The sequence below is a fragment of the Apodemus sylvaticus genome, chromosome 14 (genome assembly GCF_947179515.1).
Source record: "Apodemus sylvaticus chromosome 14, mApoSyl1.1, whole genome shotgun sequence".
Classification (NCBI taxonomy): domain Eukaryota; kingdom Metazoa; phylum Chordata; class Mammalia; order Rodentia; family Muridae; genus Apodemus; species Apodemus sylvaticus.
The window spans coordinates 41,075,147-41,102,304 of NC_067485.1; the positions used below are offsets into that span (position 1 = coordinate 41,075,147).

General features: G+C 39.1%; 1 pseudogene; it reads right to left on the reverse strand.

Moving 5' to 3' along the window:
- Positions 1 to 23,755: 23,755 nt before the first annotated feature.
- On the reverse strand, positions 23,756 to 25,915 carry LOC127665289 (protein LTV1 homolog; annotated as a pseudogene).
- Positions 25,916 to 27,158: the final 1,243 nt, after the last annotated feature.

Sequence of the window (27,158 nt, forward strand, 5' to 3'; positions counted from 1 at the left end):
AGTACATTTGGGGTTTTGATTATTATGTGACGGGAGGTATTTCTGTTCTGGTCCAGTCTGTTTGGAGTTCTGTAGGCTTCTTGTATATTCATGGGCATCTCTCTCTTTAGGTTAGGGAAGTTTTCTTCCATAATTTTATTGAAGATATTTGCTGGCCCTTTAAGTTGTAAATCTTCACTCTCATCTATCCCTATAATCCTTAGGTTTGGTCTCCTCATTGTGTCCTGGATTTCCTGGATGTTTTGGGTTACAAGCTTTTTGCATTTTGCATTTTCTTTAACTGTTGAGTCCATGGTTTCTATGGTATCTTCAGCATCTGAGATTCTTTCTTCTATCTCTTGTATTCTGTTGTTGATATTTGCATCTATAGCCCCTGATTTCCCAAGGTTTTCTATCTCCAAAGTTGTCTCCCTTTGAGATTTCTTAGTTGTTTCTACTTCTGATTTTAAATCCTGGTTGGTTTTGCTTAGCTCCTTCACTTTCTTGTTTGTGCTTTCCTCTAATTCTTTAAGGGTTTTTGTGTTTCCTCTTTCATGACCTCAGCCTGTTGACCAAAGTTCTCCTGTATTTCTTTAAATGATTTTTGTGTTTCCTTCTTATTGGCTTTTGTGTTCTCCTGAATTTCTTTCAATGATTTTTGTGTGTCCCTTGTAAGGGCTTCTAACTTTTGATCCATTTTCTCCTGAATTTCTTTAAGTATGTCCTTCATGTGTTCCTGTACCAGCATCAAGACCAGTGATTTTAAATCCAAATCCTGTTTTTCTGGTGTGATGGGGTATCCAGGACATGCTGTTAAAGGAGAATTGGGTTCAGATGCTGCCATATTGCCTTGATTTCTGTTAGTGATGTTCCTGCATTTGCTTTTTGCCATCTAGTTCTCACTGGTGTTAGTTTGTCTTGTCAATGCTGGACTCACCAGTGCAAGCTGCCTCTTCCCAGGTGGCCTCTGGTGCACATCTGACCTCCTGTACTGCCTGGAGACAAGGTGCTGTGGCCCAGGCTGTTCAGATCCAGAAGCAGACACCTGAAGGCTCCCACCTGGGGCCTGCTGGACTCACCAGAGCACACTGAATCCTCCCAGCCATCCTCCTGGGTGCCCCTCTGGCCTCTTGCAGGACCTGGAGATGTGGTGTTGTAGCCCAGGCTGTTCTGGATCCCGAAGTAGAGATCTAAAGGCTCCCGCCAAAGGCTTCAGGACTGGAACCTAAGCTCTGTGGTGCTGACCCACCGGAGCAAGCTGTGTGCTCCCAGTCTGCCTCTGGGTGCACACCAGGCCTCTTGCACTTCCTGGAGATGGAGTGCTGTGGCCCAGGCTGTTCAGATCCAGAAACAGACACCTGAAGGCTCCTGCCGGGGCCTGCTGGACTCACCAGAGCACACTGAATCATCCCAGCCGGCCTCCCGGGTGCCCCTCTAGCCTCTTGCAGGACCTGGAGATGTGGTGTTGTAGCCCAGGCTGTTCTGGATCCCAAAGTAGAGATCTGAAGGCTCCCGCCAGAGGTCTCAGGACTGGAACCTAAGCTCTGTGGTGCTGACCCACTGGAGCAAGCTGTGTGCTCCCGCTTCATTGACTTTTTATAAATACAATATCCTCAACAGATACCATTCAAGAGCATGATTTTAAAACACAGTCTTAAGAAGTACCTAGGATGGAAGTATCTAAATATGTCTAATACAGATTATCATGTGAACTGTTGGCTTTGACTGACTGGTACATACTTTCCTAGCTTCTATAAAGCATTAGATTCAATCCCCTATAGTGCCAAAAACCCCAATTTATCCCCAAGCTATCCTTCCAAACTTCTATAAATAAGAATAACTAAAATGGTAGTAATAGTTGCCCCTAGCTGTGTGCTTTACTTCTCTTGTGTATAGTATTATATGGGTGATTTTATGAGCATTTTACTGAACTCATAAAAGGAACAAGAAAGAAGAATGCATTGCTAACAGCTCAGTTTCATACATCAGAAAATAAAAGGTTCGGGTCAAGGTCACCAGCTAGTAGAAGACAGGGATAAGCCATGGTCTATGTGTTCTGTAGTTAATTAGCATCTTATATCACCTGCTATTTGTTGACAAGTGATTAACAGGAAGCTTCAACAAAAGGAGGTTTATTCCACATTATTCTCAGCATAGGTTCATAGTTTGACTTTTCTCCCTCAAGTTCTCTGAAATGTAGATGTTCTCTATGTCCTTGGAGACTGGTCAGGACCTCACCATTGAAACAAGAGGCTGCAGATGCCCCAGTTTCTTATGTAAAATGGTGTCACTTCTCCATGTAGCCTGAGCACACCTTCTCCTATAGTATTCATTATCTCTAGAGTTATTATAAACCTTGTTGAAGCAAAAACTCTATCAGTTCATCTACTTTGTTAGTTCGCATAGCTTAGAGATGGGTGATGAGAAGAAGTTCTGCACGTTCTCAACCCAGGTCCATATTTTAAAAATTAGTTTCAATCCCTAATTGTTTGAGTCTGGGGATACAGAACCACAGGCAAATCATGTGCCAGTCTGAGATGAGGCACAGTGAGATAACACAGAAAATGCACGTGCAACTTCCGAAACTGCTGTAGATGGCTTGTTTAGAGTTAAAAACACAAATCAGAATTCCTCGTCTAAGGATTATGTCACCATAATTTACATGAACATAAGTCTATTAATTTATTACATCAAATCAAAGGGAGAAGTGCTTTCATCTCAAATAATTTGTGAAAATAGACAAAACAACAAGAGTACCCACCAAATATCCCTAAGTCCAGAGGCTGTGGTTTCCACTGTGCATGGTGATTTTTAAAACTGTGTGAAGGGACCAAGAAGGAAATTAAGATGGGGGATAGAGTGCCATATGGCCCCTCCCCTCCCATCCCCCCACTTCCTGGGTGCTAAGAGGGAGTCATTTTCTTCAGTGGTGTGATGAGGTGTTGCTCAGACTCCAATGAATTACCCCTCACCCATGCTGAAAAAAAAAAAAACCAACTCTAATTAAATCCAGTGAGTCACACATACAAAAGAATAGGGGAAGAATGCTGAGAAGGAGGGTTTCAGAGAGGGTCAGCAGAAGTTTATGGAGGTGATGAAAAAAGGCAATTCAGCAGAATTCAAAGAAAGTAAAAACAATCTTCACAACTAAGTTTGTGAAATAAGCAATCCTATCTAGAAGGGGGAATGACTAGGCCTGAAATACTTGGTAAACAGTTTTGCAGAGAAATTGCCTTCATCCTAAGATATAAAAATACACTATCAAGTACATAGTCATCTCTGCCAAGATGAGACATCACTGCTGACGCAAGAGTATACACCTTAGACAGTCACTGAACGAGTCTGCTTCACCCTGAAAGGTTCTGACATTTGTATTCACAGCAAATTGGGAAAGGGCTTATTTTGGAATTGTGAACTTTTAGAGAGAAGGGAGGTTGAGAAACACTGTGTCCTGTGTTAGAGATGACGGGATCTTGACTGAAGTCACACCAGGCATTAATGAGCCTTTCCTCCAGTATGCTCAGTATACATCGCCATTGTGTTAACCTTATGTATAGGTGCAAAACAAACAGCGGCTCACAGACCAACACAGAGACAGCCTAAGAAGGAAGACCATAGTATTTAGTTCTGTGGATGTAGTAGAGCCCAGAGAATGAGCTTTAAATATGAGGAAAAGGTTCAAATATGTTCATGAAATACTAGTTAGAATTTGTTTAAGACAAGTAATTCTCAATCTTCCTAATGCTGCAAACTTTAATACATCCCCTCATGGTATGGTGGACCCCCAACCATAAAATTATTTCATTGCTACTTCATAACTATAATTTTCCTGCTGCTATGAATCATAATGCAAATATCTGATATGCAGGATATTTTCAATCACAAGTTGAGAACCACTGCCTTAGATCATTTCAGCCAAGCCTTGGCATTAATTTTGAAGAAAACATGAAAAAGACAACCAAGTGACTTCTCGTGAATAGCATGCCTCTAGATTTCCAAACATTCAGAAAATAGTTATTCTTTCCTATCTGCCTATTTGATCATTTGTTACTATTTACATTAATTCTAAAAATTATATTAGAGTTCATAAAACTATTTAGGACACTGATTGCTCCCCGGATGAATGACAAGTGCATCATGTTCTTCTGCAATAAGAACATTTTTTCCATAAGATAAATTGAAATCTGAATTTCCATAAAAGATCAAATTAAAAAAGCTGTGGTGGTCTGTTTTTCAATAGCATTTGAACTATAGTTACAGAGTAACTGATACCATCTTCTGACTTCCACCAGCACCAGACAGGCATGCATGTGGTCCTTGTACATATATGGAGGAAAACATACATACACATAAAATAAAATAATCTAAAAGTTTAAAAAATATAATATCACTAATTGTTCAAAATTTTTACTTGACAGAAATACTCAGTTCTGCATTAGAATCAACCAAGGACAATTATGTTGTTGTTCGACAAAAAGAATTTGAAAAAAGAAAATGAAAAATATAAGATAAAATATTATCAGGATAGTTACTTTCCATAAAAAGTTGATTAACCTTTCCAAGGAATGCATCTTCTTATTGATTACCTAATACAATGTGGTCAGGCCTGAAATCATATAGATAACAACAATAAAAATGGATCTATCATGGCATATTTGTGTATTTATGCAAACAAAGACATTTATAAATGTGTATGTATATGGTGTGTGTGTGTGTGTGTGTGTGTGTGTGTGTGTGTGTAAAACAATAAAAATTAAAGGATAAAAAGAAGCTTTCCATTTGAGAGTGTGAGATGAGAGTGAAAGGGTGAAAGGGAAGGAAAAGGTGATGTCATTCTATTTTAGTTAGAATGGTTTTATTGTGTGTGTGGTTTTTTTTTACAAGGTTTCTCTGTGTAGCCCTGGCTGTCCTGGAACTCACTCTGTAGACCAGGCTGGCCTTGAACTCAGAATGTGCTGGGATTAAAGGTGTGCACCACCACTACCCGGCTAGAATGTATTTTTAACATCAATAAATGTTTTAGTTGAACTTGTCTCCAAAATAAAAAGTAAAACCAAAAACAAACACATGTAAAAAGAAACAAAGGTTTAAAGGACTGACAAATTCAACTGAAAACTTTGCTGTATTTTCAATAAAAGCAATTTTGAATGCTAAAACTTGTTTTTGATATGAAGATGTTGGTTCATAGCTTATAAATATTCATTAATAGGTGTCTTGGTTAAGCTTTTTTTTGCTGTGAAGAGCCACCATGACCATGACAACTCTTATACAGAAAAACATTTCACTGGGGCTGGCTTATAGTTTCAGAAGTTTAGTCCATTATCCTCATGGTGGCATGAGGGCAGACATGATGCTGGGAAAGGAGCTGAGTGTGCTACATCTGAATCCACAGGCAGCAAAGAAAGACTCTGAGCCACACTGGGTATAGTTGGAATATATAGGACCTCAAAGCCCACACCCACAGTGACATCCGTCCTCCAAGGCTGATCTCCTAGTAGTGGTACTCTGTATGGACCAAGCATTCATACACATGAGTGTATGGGGGCCCTACATATTCAAACCATCACAATATATTTTGTTATTGATTTTATACAGTCTATATTTATGTCTAAGTAAGATACCGTCAAGAAATGGAGTTTTCCAAAACAGAGAGAAATCAGGTCTCATCACATTCTCCACACGCTGAAGTCAGAAGTAACATTGTTTTATTCATAAACTGGTCTCACATTTAATTATCTCTATTTGTACAATATTATGTCAGAGACAACAGAAGCTAAAATAATGACTAAACATAGTAATTTCCTTCTAGAATTAATATTAGAGAGCAACAATAAAAACAATGATAAATGTATAATATAAACTTAGGGACCCACTTATTTGTGTGTGTGAAAATGGATATAAATAAATTTTAACCACTGTGCCAGAGGATTGACAGGAGTTATTATGTCCTTAGTTCACAATGGGATCCTGGAAGCTTGTGATAGATTTATGTCAAGGTGAATTTTAATAGAAAAGTAAGAGCTGTTAAAATATCTTAAATGGAAACTTTATATAAGAATAAACTAGAGAGAGAAAATAATAAACTGTTTGACAGCAATACCTTCCTGTGAACAGGAGAATGGCTGACCTACCCTCTCAAGGACGGACTGATCTTCAGAATAACCATGGACCAATTTAGAGGCAGGTCTATGGGAAGGCATTTGTTGCATTGGTTTTCTTGAGGAGACTACATTTCACAAGACTTCGAGTGTAATGGAAGACTAATAGAAAAATTCACCCCAATTAAGTTAATGAACCAAAGCATCTACTATGGTACCATATAAGAACATGGGTAGAGGGTTCCTTAAAAGAGCATCAATCAAAGGTTTGCTTATAGGAGCATGTCAGGCTATGGCTACAGTATTATCCAAAAGGCTCACTTTAAAATGGGCAATGACTCAAAATATTACAAGCTGCACCCCACTGTAAAGTTACTTCTCTCCCAGCAGTTGTTTGCTCTTTATATAATTTTGATAAGGGTGATATGGGTCTCCTGAGTTTTGAGCCTCTTCTTTCACCCAATGAAGGATATTAATAAACCTGATCTTATGTTGGTCCCATGTATGTGAATATAGCTGTTCTGATATCCATGGTCATGTCCTCCTCAAAGGAAACAGCTATAAACCGAGTGCCCCTCATTCAAAGTCAGAATAGAAAAAAGGGAGAAGTCAAACTATAACAAGGGCTCCACTGGAGACTGCCTCAGTTTCCCTGAGTCATTTGGACCACTTGGTCAGCAATCCTCCAGAAAAAAAAATATGCCTTTATAGATTCTTCACCAGATTGTATCTTTGCTCTAGTTGGTAAAGATATTTCTGAGAGAATACAGGTCACCTGATAGACAATTTAGACAACAGTTTGAGCTGGTGATATAATGCCATCACTAAGCTGCACTGGGCCTATCCTGCTGTGCTGTTGTGATGGTAACTAGCCAAGGATTCTAGAATGCCTTCAGAGCAAGGGCAATATGACTTGGTTTTATTTAACAACTTGCATGAATTTGAGAATGGCTAGTTTCTTTGATATCATAGCAAGAAAAACAGCAACTACAAAACAGTGGACAAGCATAGCAACAGCCCAAACCCATCCATTACTTGGCATCCTTGAAACTGCCAAGACTTCCTGATACAAACCTTAACTTGCACTGGCAAGTCTTGCTTAAGATACTGTCCTCAGAAATACGTATATGAAAACTCTTCAGACAGCATGGGAGACAGAATCCATCCATTGGATTATCTCTATTAGTTTAGATGATTCCTTTGTTTTATAAGCCTACAGTGGAGGGCACAGCTCAGAAAAGATAACCCTAGGGCTGACTCTGAAGCATGTGCAAAAGGAAAACTGCATGGCTTAGTAAGAAATTCCAAGCGGGGATACTCATGTGCAAAGAAACAGTAAGTGTGAGAGCATTCAGGTCATCTAATAGACAATTTGGACAATGGTTGGGCCTGAACTTGTGATGGCAATAGAAGTCACTGCAGGACTTTTCTGATATCCTCAAGCTGAACTTCCTACAGAAACGTTCAGTTAAGTGAAAAATATGACCAGGGGGGATGTATAAACAGCCTTCATCAAGATCCTGGATGCCCTAACAAACATTGGTATTAAAGTCATTTTGAATGAATTAGTGAATAAGGAAAGTTGAATCTAAGCCAATGACAACAGACAAGTAAGAAACATCTAAAAATAATAAAATTATATACTTTATGAATCTTTTAAAAAAAAACCAAATGCAGATTGCTGAACTAGGGAAGTCAAACCTGGTTTTGTGAGAAAACAAATAAAACAATCATCTTGGACTTCTTGCAGCCATTTCTCCCATAAGGATGAACTTGGGACTATTCACCTGACCATGCTTTTCCCATCCACAATGTTTCTAGAGCACTGGAGAGATGATGGGTATATGGAATTTATTTAATGCAGCCTAGAGAGGCCTCTTGCAATTTCTTGGATAGAGTCCCCCATTAAAATTATACCCTTAAAATTTCTACCAAATTTAGCATACTGTCTCAGCAAAAACAGCTGCTTTGATTCAAACAACTTCATATAAAACCAGCACTGCAGGCTTCATAATCACGCCAGAGTAAGAAGAAAAGCCACAAGCATCCCACAAATGGTAAAGCAAGCTCCTTTGTGTGTTCTTAAACTGTGCCTTAATAGCAATAGCAACACGTTTTTAAACAAATATTATTCGTTTTTTCCTAAGTTTACTTTCAAATGCAAATTTGTAAAAACACCAAGGCAAGCCTTGGGAATCTTTCAGCTTAATAAACTCCAGCTGCAGGAGGCAAGGCTGAGTTCTCACTGCTTTCTGGAATCTCCTCTGCTATGAGATGGGACCAAATGGATTGAGTTATGTTACAGAAGGACTTTAAGGGGGCTGGAGGAGAGGGGGTTGCAGAGTATTTAAAATTACTTTAGTTCTTTTGGAGGACAGCCACACAAGACTCTGAAGTTGTCACGGTGCTGAACTCTAAACAATCCTCTCACTGTATATTTGAAAATGGGAGGGGGGGGGGGAGGAAGAGTCCCACCACAATCTGCTTTTAGTCTTGTAGAAGATGAAACACCAATAGGTTTAATTAGCTTTAAACTGTTTTTTAATATATAACTATAAATATTGAACCATTTCCCCTTTCTCAGAATGCCAGAAGATTCCATTTGACCACAGTTCTTGTTTGCTACTACATAATATTAAATGTGTATGGAGGGTAATTTCAAATTCCGCACAATCAGAGAAAAACTGTATTGTTCACAGACAGATTTCTGAAGTTATCAGTCATCTCCCTTGTTTGTCTTTTTTATATTTCATGTTTCTAGAAACTCTTGAGATTGAAATAAGGTTAGATTTATAGAACATTACAAAATACCACAGGGAGTTCCCTCAAATTCATCACATTGCTTCACAGAGTGTTGACTCTTATATAACAACAGCATAATTAGTAAGAAAACGAATCATAGTGCTACAGTTACTAAATTACAGCTCATTCTAAACCTTTGCCATTCTTTCCAATATCTTTTTTGATTCTGGTATCTCATTTTGCATTCATTTGTAAAAATCATCAGTATAATATGTCAACATTAGGTTTAACAATTGACATTGATAGGATGTACTGAAACACGGTGCTTCCTGTGATGCTCTTGATGAAAAGCATAACATCTTTCAAACCATGAGGCCCTATCTACCTCACCAAAGCTGGGATGCGGTTAACTTCATAACTTATCTGTTCTCTTCGGAAGCACTGAAGCCATGACACTGTGAGCAGCTGTTTCAAACTGGAGGCAACTGAGAGGTTGGTGACAGCACACACAGCTTTGCTGTGGTGGTGGTTGTTGTTGTTTAGATCTTCTGGCATTCTGCAAAAGGGGGAATAGAGAGTAATGAAATAGAGTACAATGCCATCATAACAAATCAGTGGAGAGGGTCCCATTGGGAGCAGGGTCATCTTCTTCACCTTTGAGGGACATGAGGCTTTCTGATGATCTTTCATGACTCTCAGGAAAGTGCTGCAGGCAGCAGAAAGTTTCAGTCTCTTAAAACTCACTTGCCAGCCAGAGAAGCTAAGACAGTGTAATGGCAGTGTAGTCATTTCCTTGATACTGAACCATTCCATCCTGTAGACTTGGGAGAGGTTCATGAGCCTCATTCAGGAAGTTCATGCAACTCACCAGGATCAGAAGCTCACAAAACTTAGAAAATGCAGGTAGCTCAACAACTTGTCTCAATCATTTTGCTCCTCCCTCCAATACATAATCAGTAAGAAACTGGCTGAGAAGAGGAGGCTGTTTAGATAGAATTACCTACCAATTAGATGTGGAAGTCCAGGGACATGGCTTTTGTGAGTTTTGCCCATGTGGACAGAGATGTCCAGGCCCCACTTGCCTTTGAGTTGCATGGGTCCGTGCCTGTAATTATCCCCAGTTAATGCACTGATTACCAAGCTAGACATGTTTGCAATTGTTTCTTGGTTCATAACTGCTCTTTCTGATGTAAACGGATGTTTGCCATTTTCCCACCAAAAAAAAAATGAGTACAACTGATATGTCTGGTCAAATAGTTGTGGGACCGAAGATCCTACAGCTTGTAACTACATAAGAAGAAAAGTATAACCATATTGGTGGCTATTTTATGTGCTATAAATATGGAAAGGTGGAAGAAGTCTTAGCAGTGGAATTTAAAACTTGATATTTGTTCTTAAGCTTTATTTTCATCAAATGATGTTAGGTGTAGTGAGTTGGGAAAAGTTAAAATAATCAGAGTGTGCAGAAAAGGGAGATATGCAGAATCCAGGGACGAGGCAAGTTAGGTCCAGGGTTAAAAAAAAAAAAAACAAAACAACAACAACATAAAAAAAAAAAAAACCCAGATTGGAATCAGAGTTCCACGGGGTGTGTGTTCTTTTGAATCCTCATATGCTAGAATAACCACTGACCAGAACCTTTCCTTCCTGAGAATGTTCTGTGACACCATTTTTCAAAGACACATTTGAAATAGAATACACTAAAATGACATGGATGATGTGTAGATTTGGAAGCATGTAATATAATTTTGAGCATATTATCCACAATTTTGAGTCTGTGTATATGTTCAGTTTTCTGGATCAAGAGTTACAGTATCCTCAGATTTTTGAGAACCAGCCATAAGTCAGGGGATTTCATGAGACATTTGTCAATAAAAGTAACAATTCACAATTTTGTCATTACCTTGCATCAATTTTTATGTGAGTTTCCTGTATTTTCTCACCTAAGTCATATAAAAACTTACAATATATAATTGCTCTCTTACATTGTTTCAAACAACTAAAGATAAAGAATGGTCAATTTCCTTCTGGAACTGAAAAGGTAGTAATAGAAAAAGGTAGAAATAGCAACTATTTCTAAAACATACTCAAACCTAGAGCTTTTAAATCACATGAAGCCAGTATTTAAGACTGAATATTTTGTTGCACATAAAATGAAAAGAAAACACATTCCTTCTCAATATGATCAAGGGTTTTCATTGCCCCTGTAAATCTAGGAAGGCTGTCCATTTGCCCAGTAGCTATGAAGTCTTTAGAAACACATTTTAGCATTCAGTCTTAAAGAAAATTGAAAATTTTTCATGCTTATAAATTTCCCAGCTTTCTCTTCTGAAATGTTCACATACTCCTTTGCTTCCCAAAAATTTTTGTCATAATATTTCTATTGCTGTAACTATTTAGGGTGGACCACTAATCTACCTGAAGCCAGCCGACTGACATGTTCCTATTACATCACTACAAAGTTACAGTTAGAGATCACCACCTTTAAATTTTGTTTTAAGAATATAGTAACCTGCCTCAAAATTCATATTATATAAAAATCTATATTTTTAGTTTCAGTGAGATGGTAACTATAAAAGTGAGAAAAAAAAAGAAATGAATGGAAATTCATCTGATCAGCTCAGACAGGAAAATCTTTCTCTGTAAGCATAAAAACATGCATTCCATCTTCAGAAAACACATAAAACAAAGAAAAATAAGGTGTGGTTTTGTGCTTTTGATCCCAAGTTTGGGAGAACAAGACAAGCAGATTCCTGAGGCCTATTGGCCAGCTAGCCTAGTGTATGTGGCAAAATCCAAGCCAGAGTTGTCCTCTCAACTTCTATATTCAGGCACACATGTATTTATTTATCTATATGCAAACACACACACAAACAAACACACAATTTAACAGTATTTTTAAATGATAAAACTCAAAACAATCTATCATTTATTAAAGTGGGTAAAATGTAGAAGATTCTAAAAATGAAATATTATCCAATGCTAAATATTAGAGGAGGTAGTATCAAGTTATGACAAAAGTATGGAATTATTTAAATAACTCTTCCCAAGGGAAAGAAGGCTGCAGTAGGCATGATTCTGTCTGTACAGCTTTCTGGAAAAGACAAAACAGCAGAAAGTCCACATTTAAATTTGTGTGTGTGTGTGTGTGTGTGTGTATGTGTGTGTGTGTTATGTTGCCTGCATATATGTAAGTACATTTTATGTGTGTCAATAAAAGGGTTTCAGATCTTCTGGAAGTGAAGTCACAGATGGTAGTGGGCCACTATGTGGTGCTGGAAAACAAACATGGACGCTCTGAAGAGTAAACCGTGCTCTTAGCTGCTGAGTCACTTCTCCAGCCCAAGTTTCAACATTTTAACATTTTCAACATTCAACATTTTAATAACACTGCTGTAAATATCCCTGTTTAGACCTTAACCATCAATGAACACTATTTTACTAAGTTTAATTGTTAGATTTTTTTCAATGATGTTATATTCAGCTTTATATTCAGTTCTCTTCTAAAACAGCTTTGACCACAGTTTCAAAGACCCAGAAGCTCTAAGAAAACTATTAGTTTTTAAAATAATACAAATAATTCTTTAAATAATCTGGTTGATTTGATGAAGGTTTATAGGTGGTCTTCATTAAAAGTCTAAGTTTATAATGTATATGAATGCACATCTCTACTGTGGCCAAGAGATCTATATCAGTATCTGGATTTGTTATGTTCCTAGACCTGACAGCCCTGGATATAGGTTACATGGGCTGTCACCTGATAACCACCTTCCCCATTGGTGCAGAGTGAGCACGTCACTGGTGTGCCTGGGTTGACCTTATCAAATGATCCCGGTCGTATCACATTTAGTTTCTTTACATATCAGCAGAAGCCATTGCCATTCACTACTTTATTCAGTTATCAGAACAATTATAACTAAGCAGCCAACCACTCAATTTTCACTATTTTCCTAGTCATGAACACCAGTTGTTTTTCTGCCAGTTATTTGTAATTTAATTAGTATTTGCTTAAATTATGTCCTTAAAAGCCATGTTGTGGTTTAGCAAATGCCTTTTAAAAATTAGACTTGTAATCACACACACCCCCAAAGTGTATGAATTTCTTTTCTTGCAGTCATTTTTTATAGACAATTTTCTTCTTGATCATATGACTTCTGAATCCTGAGAACCCAGAGTGTCTTATAGGTCAATAAGAATGTATAGTCTCAAAAAAAAAAAAAAAAAAAAAAGAATAGTCTCCTGGAAAGGGAGATACTTTCACTGTAGACAAACATCATTCCCCATATTAAGCTAATAATAATTTTAATAGCAGGTTGCTACTTTTCCTATCTCAGAAATAACATTTTAAACTCTATCACATTCCACCAGTAGGACTAAAGAAAGTTTCTGAGCTATTACCAGTGTGTGTGCCATTGAAGTTTGAGCAGCACTGTCCTAGTGAAAGAAATAGTGACTTCTTATAATTCTCTACAACTGAGAGAAAATATGGCAGGGCCTTAAATTTAGCAAGCTGACTATGGCTGAATTGTTTTCCAATCAGCCTCGTGGCACATTGAGATATTAAGCACCACACAGTATAAGCTGCTGTCACTGTGGAGGTCCTCCCCATGCAAAGCATAACCACCATGAGCAGCCAGTATATGTTTTACCAAGTGCATGAACTCCACCCAATCTTGCTCATTCACCACAACCAACCCAGTTTTTAAGCACTGCTTAGATTGCTGCTTCAAACTCCTTTTCTCATTTTGATTGGCTTCTCCAACAATTAAAGAATGTCTAGAGGCTATAAGCAAGTAAACTTGGATACCCACAAACCAATGCCCCAAGTCTAAATTACCCAGTCTGTTTACTTAGTATATCTCAAGCTAGGGCAGAGCCACCACTTGCCCTAATATAGGCATCCAATCCTCAGCATGCTGGGATTGGGCTGTGCTACTGTCCAACACGAGTAAATGGTAACATTCTATCCATGAAGATCCTGACATGAGGCGAAGATAAAGTAGGCCATATGAATATGAGCAGTGTTACCACATTAAAAACTTCTTCAGCTCCCTTGAGGTCTAACTTTCTTTTGCTTTTCTTGAACAACTAGGCACAGATGGAAAGGCTGTCACAAGAGTCATGGCTTTGCTCTCCTTTAAATGAGACTTTCAGCAAATAAGAGAGTAGAGACTTAAACATACACCTAGGTTCAGTCTTGACATCTGAGGATTTCAGAACAGAATAGAATATTCCATCAGCTTGTGCTGTTTCAGTTTCTTAGTTAGGGTTTTACTGCTGTGAGCAGACACCATGACCAATGCTAGTCTTGTAAAGGACAACATTTAATTGGGGTTGGCTTACAGGTTCAGGGGTTCAGTCCAGTATCATCAAGGCAGGAGCATGGATGGCACCATTGAGGCAGGCCTGGTGCAGGCAGAGCTGAGAGTAATATATCTTCATCCGAAAGCTGCTAGGAGAATATTGACTTCCAGGCAGCTAGAATGAGGGTCTTAAAGCCCACACCCACAGTAACACACCTACTCCAACAAGGCCACACCTACTCTAACAGGGCCACACCTTCTAATAGTGCCACTCCCTGGGCTGAGCATATACAAACCATCACATTCAGGTATTACAGTATCCTCCAGGAGCAAGTGGAGAACATCTTGCTCTTCCATGGTGTAAAAGGCTGATGGATACATAGTACTTCCAAACCTAATCCAAGGAAAGCCTCTCAGTTCTCCATGTATCAATGGCCCCAGTGCAATCCAATTTGTAGCCAAGTTTAGAAGGCTCAACTCTAGGTCAATCTTCCTCTTCAAATATCACCTTGCCTCAAATTCTTCAAGATATTTTCTAATACAGATAGTTGCCTTAAGTGCCCTGGTTTCTAACTTAATGAATAAGGTGTGGAAGGATAAAAGAGATGGTTCTGTGGCCATGAAAACGAATGGAAATCTGCAAATGACAGGAGTGAGGAGGTGGGGGACATCTCCAGGATTAAACAGAAACCTGAGATAAGGGAGGCACCCAAGAATCATGGGGTAACCTTAGCTGTGACACTACACTGGAGATATAAAACCTGAAGAGGACACCTCCTGTATAGCTATGCAAGAACCATAGTGGAACAATAAAGAAACTGACCCACCCACAAAACTTTTAAGCCCAAATGTATCCTGTTTACAAGTAATGAAGGTGCAGGGGAGGGAGCAGACAGTAAGGGAAAGGCCAACTTGAGGGCCCATCCCATGGGCAAGCACCAATCCTAACAGTACTAATGATACTCTGTTATGTTTGCAGATAGGAGCAAGCTGTTCTCTGAGAGGCTCCACCCAGCAACTGACTCAGACAGACACCCACAGCCAAACAGAGGATGTAACTTAGGGACTCTTATGTAAGAACACGAGGAAAGATTGCAGGCCCAGTGTGGATAGGAACTTCACCGGAAGACCAACAGAGTCAATTAACGTAGACCTCGGGGTTCTCAGAGTCTGAACCACCAACCAAAGAATATACACAGCCTGGACCTAGGGTGCCTTGCTCATATGTAGCAGATGTGCAGCTTGTCCTTCATGTGGGTTATGAATAATTGGAATGGGAGCTACCCCTAAAGCTGTTGCATGTACATAGGATATGTTGTACTATCTGGGCTGCTTTGTCTGACCTCAGTGGGAGCAGAAGCACACAGCCTCATAGAAGCGTGAAGTACCAGGGTGGGGGATACCCAGGATGGCACTACCTACTCAGAGAAGAAGGGATGGAGAGATGGAGGAAGGATTGGGGGTGTACAGTACAGGAGGGGGCAGTTAGCAGTGAGTGGGATGTAAAGTGAGTAAGGAAGAAAAAAAAGAAAATTAAATTTAAGAAAAGAATTTGTTACAATAACAAACAAGTATGCACATTAAGGCTGTTGATCTATGGACTGCACTTTGAGGACCAAAATTTTGGGGAATTCTGGGCTTCCCACAAGACCATGGAAAAGACTTCGGCTTAGATTTCACTGGCAACAGCTAAGACACTAGGATTTCTACATAAAGAGGAGCACAATACTAAACCACTTCACTGAGAATAACACTACACACACACACACACACACACACACACACACACACACTCACACACACATTGTATTCCAAATAAAATTGCATTCTCCACATGTGAAAGCAGGGAGAATAGAAGGCAGGGAAGTTGGTGCTTTTCAACACATTTCAATAGTGTCAGGAGAAGACAGAATGACACTATACCCTTCTTTCTTACTCATCATTCTCTGTCATTCCAGTTGTACACTGACAACCATGGCAAATAAAAGTGCCCAGAATAAGCTATTGTTATGCTTAAAGTTGAAGACTGTCCTGGATAGCATAATTCTCTCAGTGTCCAACTGTGCTTCATGGGGGTGTAAATCATTCATTTCTCCACTACTCCACTATGTCCAAATTAGTAGATATGTTAACCATCTTTTGCATATTTAGGATCTCTCTCTCTCTCTCTCTCTCTCTCTCTCTCTCTCTCTCTCTCTCTCTCTCTCTCTCTTTCTCTCTCTCTCTCTCTGTGTGTGTGTGTGTGTGTGTATGTTTTATAAATAGTATTAATGTTCATGGCATCTCAGTGTTTCAGGTCAAGCAACCCTATTTTATGTAATATTGGTTCTAAAGCTCAAGAATGATGGAAGGGCCAGAGGGAAGCTGTGAAGGTTCTAAAGACTGAAGTGCTACTCATGTTGTCCAGGTATCCACTGGGGATTTGGGATAGACCACTTGTGATAAGAAGTGGTGTTTGCAGTCAAGACTAGGTAGAAGAAATCATCTGCTGAATGCTCCAGCCACCACAAGCACTGTCCATGTATCCCAAGTGTAGAGAAGAGACAAGTTTTATTTAGGAAGAGGGTGAAGCCTTGGATGTGGAATTAGCAGGTTCTGCTCCAGACAAGAGCCAAAGAAGGTTACTGTTGCCTCATTATATGGAGAATCTATTTTCTAAAGAATAGAAAAATTTCATAGCAGCAACTCCTCCAGGAGTCAGTTGAAGTAAGCACACATATGTGAGGCACAGCACGCTTCCTTCCCAGAGTCCCAGTGAGTTATCGATGCCAGCAGGAGATGGGCATACGTCAGGACTCACATCACACTTGGCTTGAGCCTTTCTTTCTCAATGCCATTTCCTTCTGACTTGCTCCCTGTGACAAGATCTCTTGCAATTCTTGGCTCACACATGGAGTTTTAAGGTTCAGAATCACTGCCAGTAGATTAGCAGAGTGACTGGCTGTGGGAGTGCATACCAGCATAAAGTGCTCTAATACCCCTAATTCTCCTTTTGCCTTCTGCACACCGGGCCCATTTGGAATGATTGTAGTGCTTCCCATTTTTGTAATGGTTAGCTCTGAAAGGGAAGTGGGCCCTGAAATGCCTCTGTGCAGAGCAATTTGAAAAGATTTGAAAGCTTTTCCCTTGAAGCTACAAAGTGTCCTGAAAGCTTCTGATAGCTGGACTCTATTCTGCCTCATATGGGTATCACCAAGCCCATACTCCATCACCTACATAGAAACTGAAAAATATCTGTCTTTATCATGAAGTCATTCCTACCACTTCAAATGACTCTATTGCACCTGTAAAAGCTGAAATTATTTTCACTTGAGGAAATTCAGGCCTGTGTTGTTTTTTTTTTTTCTACTAAAAGACTGGAGGACACTAGTAAAAATTATCTAAAAACATTGGTTTGCATCAAAAGTGTTTAAAATGTACTTTGTTGTATATAAATAAAATGTGAGACTGTCTCTTTTGTGTGGAGAAAAAAACCAGGAGGTATAGCAGTCACCACGGTCTTGATGACAGTATTGCTCTTGTCTCTGAGTGACTGGAAGGCTTATTGTTGTGATATGGGATGATAGACAGCCACAATGATACTTGCCCACCACGCTTTGGAGTGAGATAGTACCTGCAATTTCTTTGTTGCTCTGCCTTCTGAAACCTTCAGTCAGATCAGCCATGCTTATGACTTTGTCCACAGAGAAGATTCAGATACATGTTATGATTGCTAAGCATAAAATTTAGGATAATTATTTAAAAGAGCACACACTATTGCCTTCCTGTTCTTATAAAGCTCACATTGTAATTTGTTTGCTGTCCCTCCACGAATCAAAATAATGCTTTTGTATACATTCTATATTAAATACTTCATCTAGCAATTGCTATAGAGTACATTGCACCATTTTAGTTAGAACCATTAGTTCATTCAGTCACCAATCAGAAACATTATTGAATGTCCTCAGCATGGTGTGCTGTTACTATTGAAGTGGATGCAGCATCTAACAAAGTAAGCATACCTTCAGGCTTCCATGAACTCTATTCAGTCTATTCAGTCGATTTACTTCCATAGGGTATACTTGATCACCTACGTTTCTTCATTATACTCTCCTAATGCTATGATTAATTTATTTCAACTCCTATCTAACTGTAGTGAGGAAGGTTAAGCAATTAGAAATTCTTTAGTGTCCAGGATCTGCTCCTATTCTGAGTTTTCTCTTTTTTACCCTTATTTGTTATTTAGCTTTACATTTTTTTCACTTTTTTGACATTTGGTTTCTAACCAACAAATGCAGTTAATATTAGTTGTTTATTTATTCCCATCCCCTCAGTAGACTGAGAGTTTTGCTCTTAGGCACAGAGAAATGAACTTTCCTGTGAAATTACTGGTATTCCTACATACACATTCATCAAATGCAGAGATCTCCATAAGAAATCAAGATATGTTGGATGGATGGATGGATGGATGGATGGATGGATGGATGGATCAATTGATGGATTGGTGGATTGATAGATGGATGAATTGGAAGATGGACAGACAAGATATGGGTGGGTGAATGGTGGCAGCACTATTAAAGAAAACTCTGCCACAATGGCACTTTAATGACATTACTTTCGCAGCTTAGTTTACATGACTTCCTAGTGACTCTAAACTGATTCTTTCATGGAGGAAGGGTTTCCATCAAGACAGAACTGCTTTCAATCCATAAAGTAGGAGATACTGTTTATAGAATCTAGAAGGCTTCTCAATAAACACCCAGTTCAAATTCATGCTTTACAAAAATAGTCACATAAGAAATAACATATTCTCCCACCAATCTTTGTACCCATTCCAGGCCTTCTTCCCATATGTAGTAAGGACACCATTTATAAACAAGGAAAAAATGGATGGAACATTATGAATGTCTTTGACAATTGGGTATACATGTTAGTGGAAAGATTGTTCACAAGGTCTCCTGGAGACAAGCCAGGGTTCTGAGCAAAAGGGCAGAGCACCTTGAATTTATATTTGCTTAAGAAGCTGCAGAATGTTTCCACAGTACATGTGCCAGATGCTGCAGCTCTCCACCTGCCTTGGACTAAAATTTCATAGCCAGTCTCAACACAGAACTTCAGTGTGTTAGGAAAAAAAATTAACAAATGAATCTACAGAAACCTGAGATCTGGGGGCATCCAGCAAGTTGCTGGAACCATAAAATATGCCTAGCTTGTAAACTGAATGTCAGATGTAATGCATCAGAACTCCAAGGGAAGGTTACATAGCACTGAAGAGACTGTAAGGAAGTGACCTGTGTACTAAAGGAACAATTATCAGTTTCTTAAATTAGTGGTGAGATTATAATTTTTACTCTCTCTAGACAAGCACTACACACAGGTGCAGCAGTTTCTATGACTTCAGAGGCAAAAAAATACTTCCCTTCATGATATAAAAATCTGTATATACTAATAGTAATGTAAGGAAATTACTCTGCTTAGGTACACTTTATAGCTTATATCATGCCATTTCCTTCCCCAGAAAATTATTAGCATTCAGTAGAGAAATCTGTAACTCAGCCTGCCTTGATATATCTACTTTCATCTTAGGTTTGATCTTTATAAGTGCAAGTTAAGAATGATACAAGCTTCAAGTACAGTTTACTTCTGTAGGTATTTCTTGGTAGTTCTACAATCTTTGCCCTGTTCATTGTATCACTATCATTACCGATCATGGCTAGATACTAGATACTTGACCAATCAGAACAAGAAGTATAGTGTTCTTTGCCTGAGCAAAAGCTGCAATAGTACTCTTACCTAAGCCAATCATTGTGACCTGGAAAGATGTAATATTGTGACTTGTAGGAACCAACAGTAGCTAAGAGTTTTGTACTTGAGTGGTGAGAATTATTCATGGTTGCTTAGGTGACTGCCACCTACTACATTACATTAGCTATAATGAAGAACTGAATCAAATTAATAAGTGGCCATTTTCCTGAGCTCATCTCTGCATTGTGAGTTCTGTAGAGCAATTTACAATCTAAAATCCAAAATTCAAAAAGGATACAACAAATGGCCAAATTTCAGCCAATCACATGCCCCTAATAAAGCACCCTCCTCAATACATCATTCCAAGCAGCACAACCTTCTACCTATAGACAAATCTGACAATTGCCTCACTTTGCTTTTGTACCCAGAATGCTATTTGCTTCTCTTACTGTTGGATGGAATTCTCTGAGTCCCTTCTGGACTGAGCATAGCCCAGTTCACAAACCATTCTTTGCTCATCTGAGCTCTGCAAAAATTCAATTTGGCTAAATTGTTTCCATTAGCAAAATAAATCGAAATTCTTATTGGCTATTAAAAACTACAAAGGACAAGACCTTCAGTACAAGGAGTCATGCCTGAAGAAGATATAAAGGGCCCATGCTCCGAGCTCTATCATACGGAATTAATATCTTTCAGTTTCAGAAGAATGGAGGCAAATTGGTATTCTTTCTTTTTTGTTTGTTTTAGTTCAATCAGCTTAAGAAACAGGGTTAAGGGCAAGAATCATTGTTTGTTGTACAAATGTCATATATTTACTCCAAATATGCTAGTGTAAGAGAGCAGTGGTGGACGGTGACTTGGAGCACAGGATACAATGACGGTCACTTCCCCCTTTTTGTGCTGTTGTCTTCCTTAGTCTCAGATCAAGTAACAGTGGGATTCCAGAGGCTGGTCATTATATTATGCTGAGGAAAATATGAAGAGCAAAAATATAGTATTCTCTCTCAAACCTCCTGATAAAACCTTGTTCTTCATATATGACCACTTAATGACTCAACATTAGTCTCCTTTAAAATCACTGGGAATTTGCTTCTTCTGTGGAAAATCTATACAGAGTCAAAGCTGAACCTAAAATTCACTACTTCTTTTCCTTTCTTTGGTCTGGGCAAGTTTCCATATATCCTTTCTGTTCTAGTTTGATTTCTGCTGCTCTGTTAAAACACTGACCAAAAGCCATGTGGGAAGGAATGGGATTATTTGGCTTCCAGGTCACATCTAAAGAAGTCATTGCTGGAACTCAAGCAAGAACCTGTGTGCAGGGACTGAAGCAGAGGCCATGGATAAATGCTGTTTCCTGGTCTGCTTTTCCAGCTTGCTCAGCTATGTTTCTTACACATCCCAGGCCCAGGGACGCATAGGGATGGCATCACCCATATTGGGTTGGGACACCCTACATCAATTATCAGTTAAGAAATTGCCCATAGATGTGCCCAAAGGAGAACATGGCGATGATGATAGTTCACTAGTTGAGGTTATCTCATCTCAGGTGGCATTAGATTGTGTCAAGTAGACAAAATCTTTGTGAGTCTTACCACTGTGGATTTCTGAGTAGGGCACAATATAGTCCATGTTATTGTTTTAAGGAACCATAAGAAAACCTGCACACACTACTTAGCAATACTGAATAATAACAGGAACATGGCCATTAGGGGACAAGAAATCTCAACTACAATCATGAACTAAAACTGACTTAAATGTTTTCAAGTCATGATTTCTCAATGCATTTGGAAGTAGCTATTCTCAGACAGGAATATTAATGCCTTACCTTACTGAATGCAGGAACTGGATAAGATGATCTCCCCACTTCCCTATAGACCTAAAATCTCCATGATTCTTCAGGAAAAGTCAACAAATGACACTTGAGAATGACATGGTAATAATGCTGTGATATTTCAAAATGTTAGTATTAACATAAACGGGCGACTAGTCTATTCATTGAGAGTAAACAAATTGTCACTGCCATGCAACTAGCAGAAGGGCATCTTTCATTCAAAAATCCATATTGTTTGTCTCATTCAATCATTCTACACTTGTTAGATCAGATTTAGTAAGAATGTTTATGAGATACCTGAGTTTATCCAAAAAAAAAGGGGGGGAATTGTTAATAGCTCTAAAAATTATACATAACCACTCTACAAATGCATTAGATATTTAGTATGAATATATTCAGAAACATTGCCATTAGTTTGATTGTGCTCCAAAAGAGCTGATTGTGTAGTAAGTTATTAATTTATTGTTTCTTTTGTTAAATATATATTTGATGTTAGGGGCCATTCTAAATGAATTAAAAATCATTCCTTTATTTATTTTTAAACAGAAGCTTCTGAGTAGAGAAATAAGACTGAGGACAAAACAATGAAAAGGGTGTGATCAGGAGTTAGCCTATGCAACTACTTAGACCCAGGGGTGGTTTTAACAGAAGTCAAAAATATTTGCACTCAAAGCTTATTCATAGCAGGGGATTATGCAGATAAACACTCATACATGAAAATCTAAAGACTTTACTGACTTCAAAGAGAAAAAGGGATATTTTCATGGTAGCACAAAACAAGGCATAATCATGTTAGGTAGACACACGTGAGAAGACTGCAGATTTGAGTTTCCCCATATTCACAATAGCTGACACGAAGAAATGAAGAGATGGACAATATGAAGAAAGTATAGAATATAGGGAAATCCTGCCTGCTAAGAGATTGATGGAAAATAATTAAAACTTAAAAATATGTCTGGTCCAAGATGTAAAAAAGAAATAGGAGGAAGGCCCTTTCAGCATGAAGAGAGTTTGGATAATTTAATCAACTTGCATAATAAAGAGCTATCTGGTTGAACAATAACATTGAAGAGGCACTGTTGACTGACAATCAAGTGGCCTTTGTCTTGCTAGAGTAGTAGTTATTATACTAAATGGCCATTCTGGGAGACTCACAGTAAAAGAGCCCAGCACAACCTTCTGAGACTAATAACAAATTTATTGTCTACACATAACAGAAGTAGTGAGAGGGTGAGTTTGCAAGGAAAGTCATAATACATAACTGCTTCCCAAACAGAACCTTCCAGAGACTGGAAAAAAAAAAAGTCTTCTAAATCTGTCTTCTGAACAGAACCTGGGGACGGGGAACAAGCTATGAGAAAAGAAATGTTCTTCTTTAAGTCAGTATGAAACTGTCCTTACATAGTTTCTCTGAGCCTTGTTTGGAAAGATATTATAGAAAGCACACCAAGAGTCCTCTTTACATACATAGCTAGAAGATCACCAATTCTGGCAAATTGCTGGTAGTCAGGAAGGGTGTTTAGAAAATTCTCCTTGTTGTAGGCTTTGTTCTAATACTGATACACACTCACCGCTTCCTCGGCTGCAGGAAAGGTTAGAAGTTATAATTCCTGGGTGAGATACAGTTTGCCAGTTTAGAGGTCAACTATACCACTAGGGAAGAAAGGGCAAGTGCTTTTTGAAAATAGATTGTCTGAATCGAAGATTTTTATTTGTTACCCTCTCTGTATATGAGTTTTTTCATACAGTAAAATACATTAGTCCTCAATAACAAGAAAAAAAATCCATGTGCTTACTTTGATGTATTATATTCTCTTTTTTTTTTTTTGACTTTAATGAAGTCATTTATTTCAGGGAAAATATAAGCATATACTATTAAACTTATAACGTTATAGTATTTACAAGATAGCTAACAGGAGAACCTCACTTGTATGAAAATACAAATACTCTATTTTTTCTCCAGTATTTGCATATAAAAAACAGCAGGGGCAAGTTCATCCCTCTTCAGATCCTGGATTATTAGGGAGCATAAAGAAAAGTGCTGACATGGAAATATAACTTATATGACTGTCCCACACCTACAGCTTTAGACCGCTGATGTTTTTATTCAAGTTCAGTAGCTTCTTTTCTTGCCTTCTTTTCTCCAGTTTGAATGTTAGCTTTCTTTTCAACTCTTCATTCCTCCCGCTCCTCCTTTGTGGCTTGCTTTCTGGCTCTTCTATCCTCTCTGCTCTCACTTTTGGAAGGGAACTGGGTGGACGCCTTGGGTAGGTCACTGCCACTGATCATCTGCATCCTCTCAACCTGCTCTGCTGTGAATCCCTTATTAGGTAAGACATTGCGAGGGATTCCTGTCTTCAAAGACAGGTGGATTGGTCTGGGCTTTGGTTCATACTTGATGAGCTGTGGGTGGTTGTATAAATTGGGGTATGTACTGCAAATGGATTCACCATCCCACTTGTCTTTGGCTTCCTCAAGAGCTACAGTAATGGTCTCTTTTCAGACTCATCAAGCTCATTTGTTGGCAGATCTTGATCCTCAAAAGGCTCAAGAGTATCCAATTTTACACAAGTCTCTCCCTTCTTCTTGTAGTAGTCGTTCAAGACCTCCTGCAGCCGATTGCTATTGACTTGAATGGTACCTTCTGATTCTGCATTATTCAGCGCTCCAATTTCAACATCACCATAAATCAAAACAACCCTGAAATTTTACCTCACCCAAGTCAGAATGGCTAAGATTAAAAACTCAGGAGACAGCAGGTGTTGTTGAGGATGTGGAGAAAGAGGAAAACTCCTCCACTGCTGGTGGGATTCAAAGCTGGTACAACCACTCAGGAAATCAGTCTGGAAATCAGTTCCTCAGAAAACTGGGCATGACACTTCTGGAGGACCCTGCTATACCACTCCTGGGCGTATACCCAGAGGATTCCCCAGCATGCAATAAGGACACATGTTCCACTATGTTCATAACAGCCTTATTTATAATAGCCAGAAGCTGGAATGAACCCAGATGTCCCTCAACATCAAACGGAATGGATACAAAAAAATGTGGTATATATACACAATGGAGTACTATTCAGCCTTTAGAAACAATGAATTCATGAAATTCTTAGACAAATGCATGGAGCTGGAGAACATCATCCTAAGTGAGGTAACCCAGTCGCAAAAGAACATTCATGGTATGCACTCACTGATAAGCAGATATTAGCCTAGAAGCTTGGAATACCCAAGACACAATCCACATATCAAATGATGTCCTAGAAGAAGGAAGGAGTGGCCCCTGGTTCTGGAAAGGCTCAGTGCAGCAGTGTAGGGGAATACCAGGACAGGGAGGTGGGAAGGGGTGGATGGGGGAACAGGGTGAGGGAAGAGGACTTATGGGACTTGAGAGGAGGGGGGATCAAGGAAAGGGGAAATCATTTGAAATGTAAATAAAGAATATATCAAATAAAAAAAAAAACTTCTCAAACCTCTCATCGTGTAGAGTAAGCTGTTCATTTCTCCTCATGACTGAGGAGGTCATGGAGTACTCTGTGAAACGGCTTTTGGTTTCCTCTTCCCAAAACACGTACTTCTTCATTGTTTCCTAAGGTGAGCCTGGACAGCAATGTCCTCTCCATCTGACAGAAGGCCTGCAGAGCTACAGTCATCGCTCTGGTCCTCGTCATCCATGTCTTCCCACTCACTGCCTTTGGCTCCCACAGACTCCGGCATATACATCCCCTCTCCTCCTGTCGGTTTGTTGGCCTGAAGAATAAGGTCATCGTCAAGGAGATTTTCTATGTCTTCAAAGTGAAAATCATCATCAAGAGCTGCAGCAAAGTCCAGATCAAAATCCAGTCGAGGTCCTGAAACTGGAGCTGCTTTAACAATCCAACATCTTCCTCAAACTCTGATGCGAACACTGATGAAGGCAACTTAATTCCAGTGGTCCAAAATACCGAGGTGTCTTCTTTCTCATCGCAGGGGTACGAGATGAAGGCGGAGCTGGGAATAAAGTCTGCGGGCCCAGAAGGCTCCTTCAGGTGCTGCAAGTAGTTGTAGTAATCGTAGTCAAAGAACACGCCATACTTCCTCCGCTCTGCTCATCTTTCTTTGTCATTTACCTTTTGTGTAGGCAACAGAACTCTCTGGGGTGAGGTTTCATCTGCCACTAAAGGATCTCGCTGGCTCCAGTGGTCCAGGTGAAAAGACTGCTTTCTTCTTCTCTATAAAGGACTTTTTCTTCCTGTGAGGCATGAGGAGGCAGGGACTCCCTTTCCAGAACCATGGCAACCAAACCGCAGCTCACTGGTATCTCCCGGCAGCTTCACACGTGGGTACCGAAGTATTATATTCTTAACCGGGTTTTCAATTCTCTGAGTTCGGCTCTAGTTCCCAATATACAAAAACTATTTCAATGAAATCATCCAGTCACAAAAAAAAAAAAAAAAACAAGAAAAAACTGCAATAAGTTAATGAGACATTTCAAATTCTGAGTATCAGGGCTCACAAGCAGTTCCTGAGTGTGTATGCCACATTTGATCCCTGGTGGTGGCCTGAGAGGCAACTTTTGGCAACGTTGTAAAGAGAAGTAGTCATGCTTAATTGTTTGGTGAAAACATCACAGGCTTTTCCCAGCTCGTAGGACTCTTCAACCGCACGTTAGATGGTGAGCCACCAAACTATGTCATGACTTTATCCTTCTTATAATTCCTTTACATAATCCACAAGGAAAAGTTGGTGTATGTTACCAATGTAGAACAAGATGTTTTACCTAGAGCCAAGTGTGCTTAAATACTGTCCACCATTTAAATCACCACAGGAGGATCTTCCTAAACAATGTGTGAGAGGAGAGCAGGGGACATTCATTAGCTTTGTAGGCTGTCCTGTGTCTCCAACATCTCTGTCCTGATAGCTAAGTTAAGGACATAGCTATGAAGTTGGTTGCACCATTTTCAGTTTCATTTGCTAAGTTTTCTTATTAGTCCTGGGATCTGTCAGCTGCTCTTGAAGACTATTCAAATGACCTAATACCCTAAGGAAGTTAGAAGTCTATTTTTTATAACAACCAAACTCAAAAGTTCTAGTTGGGTGGTAGGCCTATTGCGTGCAGAAATGGATAAATATGGGTGGTACTACCCAACTTGTATCTCAGTACTCAGGGAGTGTCTTTAAGTTCCGGTTTATACATATGCCATACTTGAATCCCATGCAAGGGATTCAAGGGCCATCCCATAAACCAAAACATCAAATATAATCCATATTTATAATCTAAAACATCCTCATACGATAGCACACCATATGCTTGAAGAACTACATTTAGCTAAATTCTATCACTAGAGATGTAGAGAAAAATATCTGGAGTTAGCAATCTACTATTACAATTCCAGGAGAGAACAGATTCTAGCTGGTAATTATGTCACTAAAATGCTCTCTTTAGTTGACAGTTTGTTACTTGCTCTGTTTTTGCTGTGATAAAAGGCCTAACCAACAGAAGTTA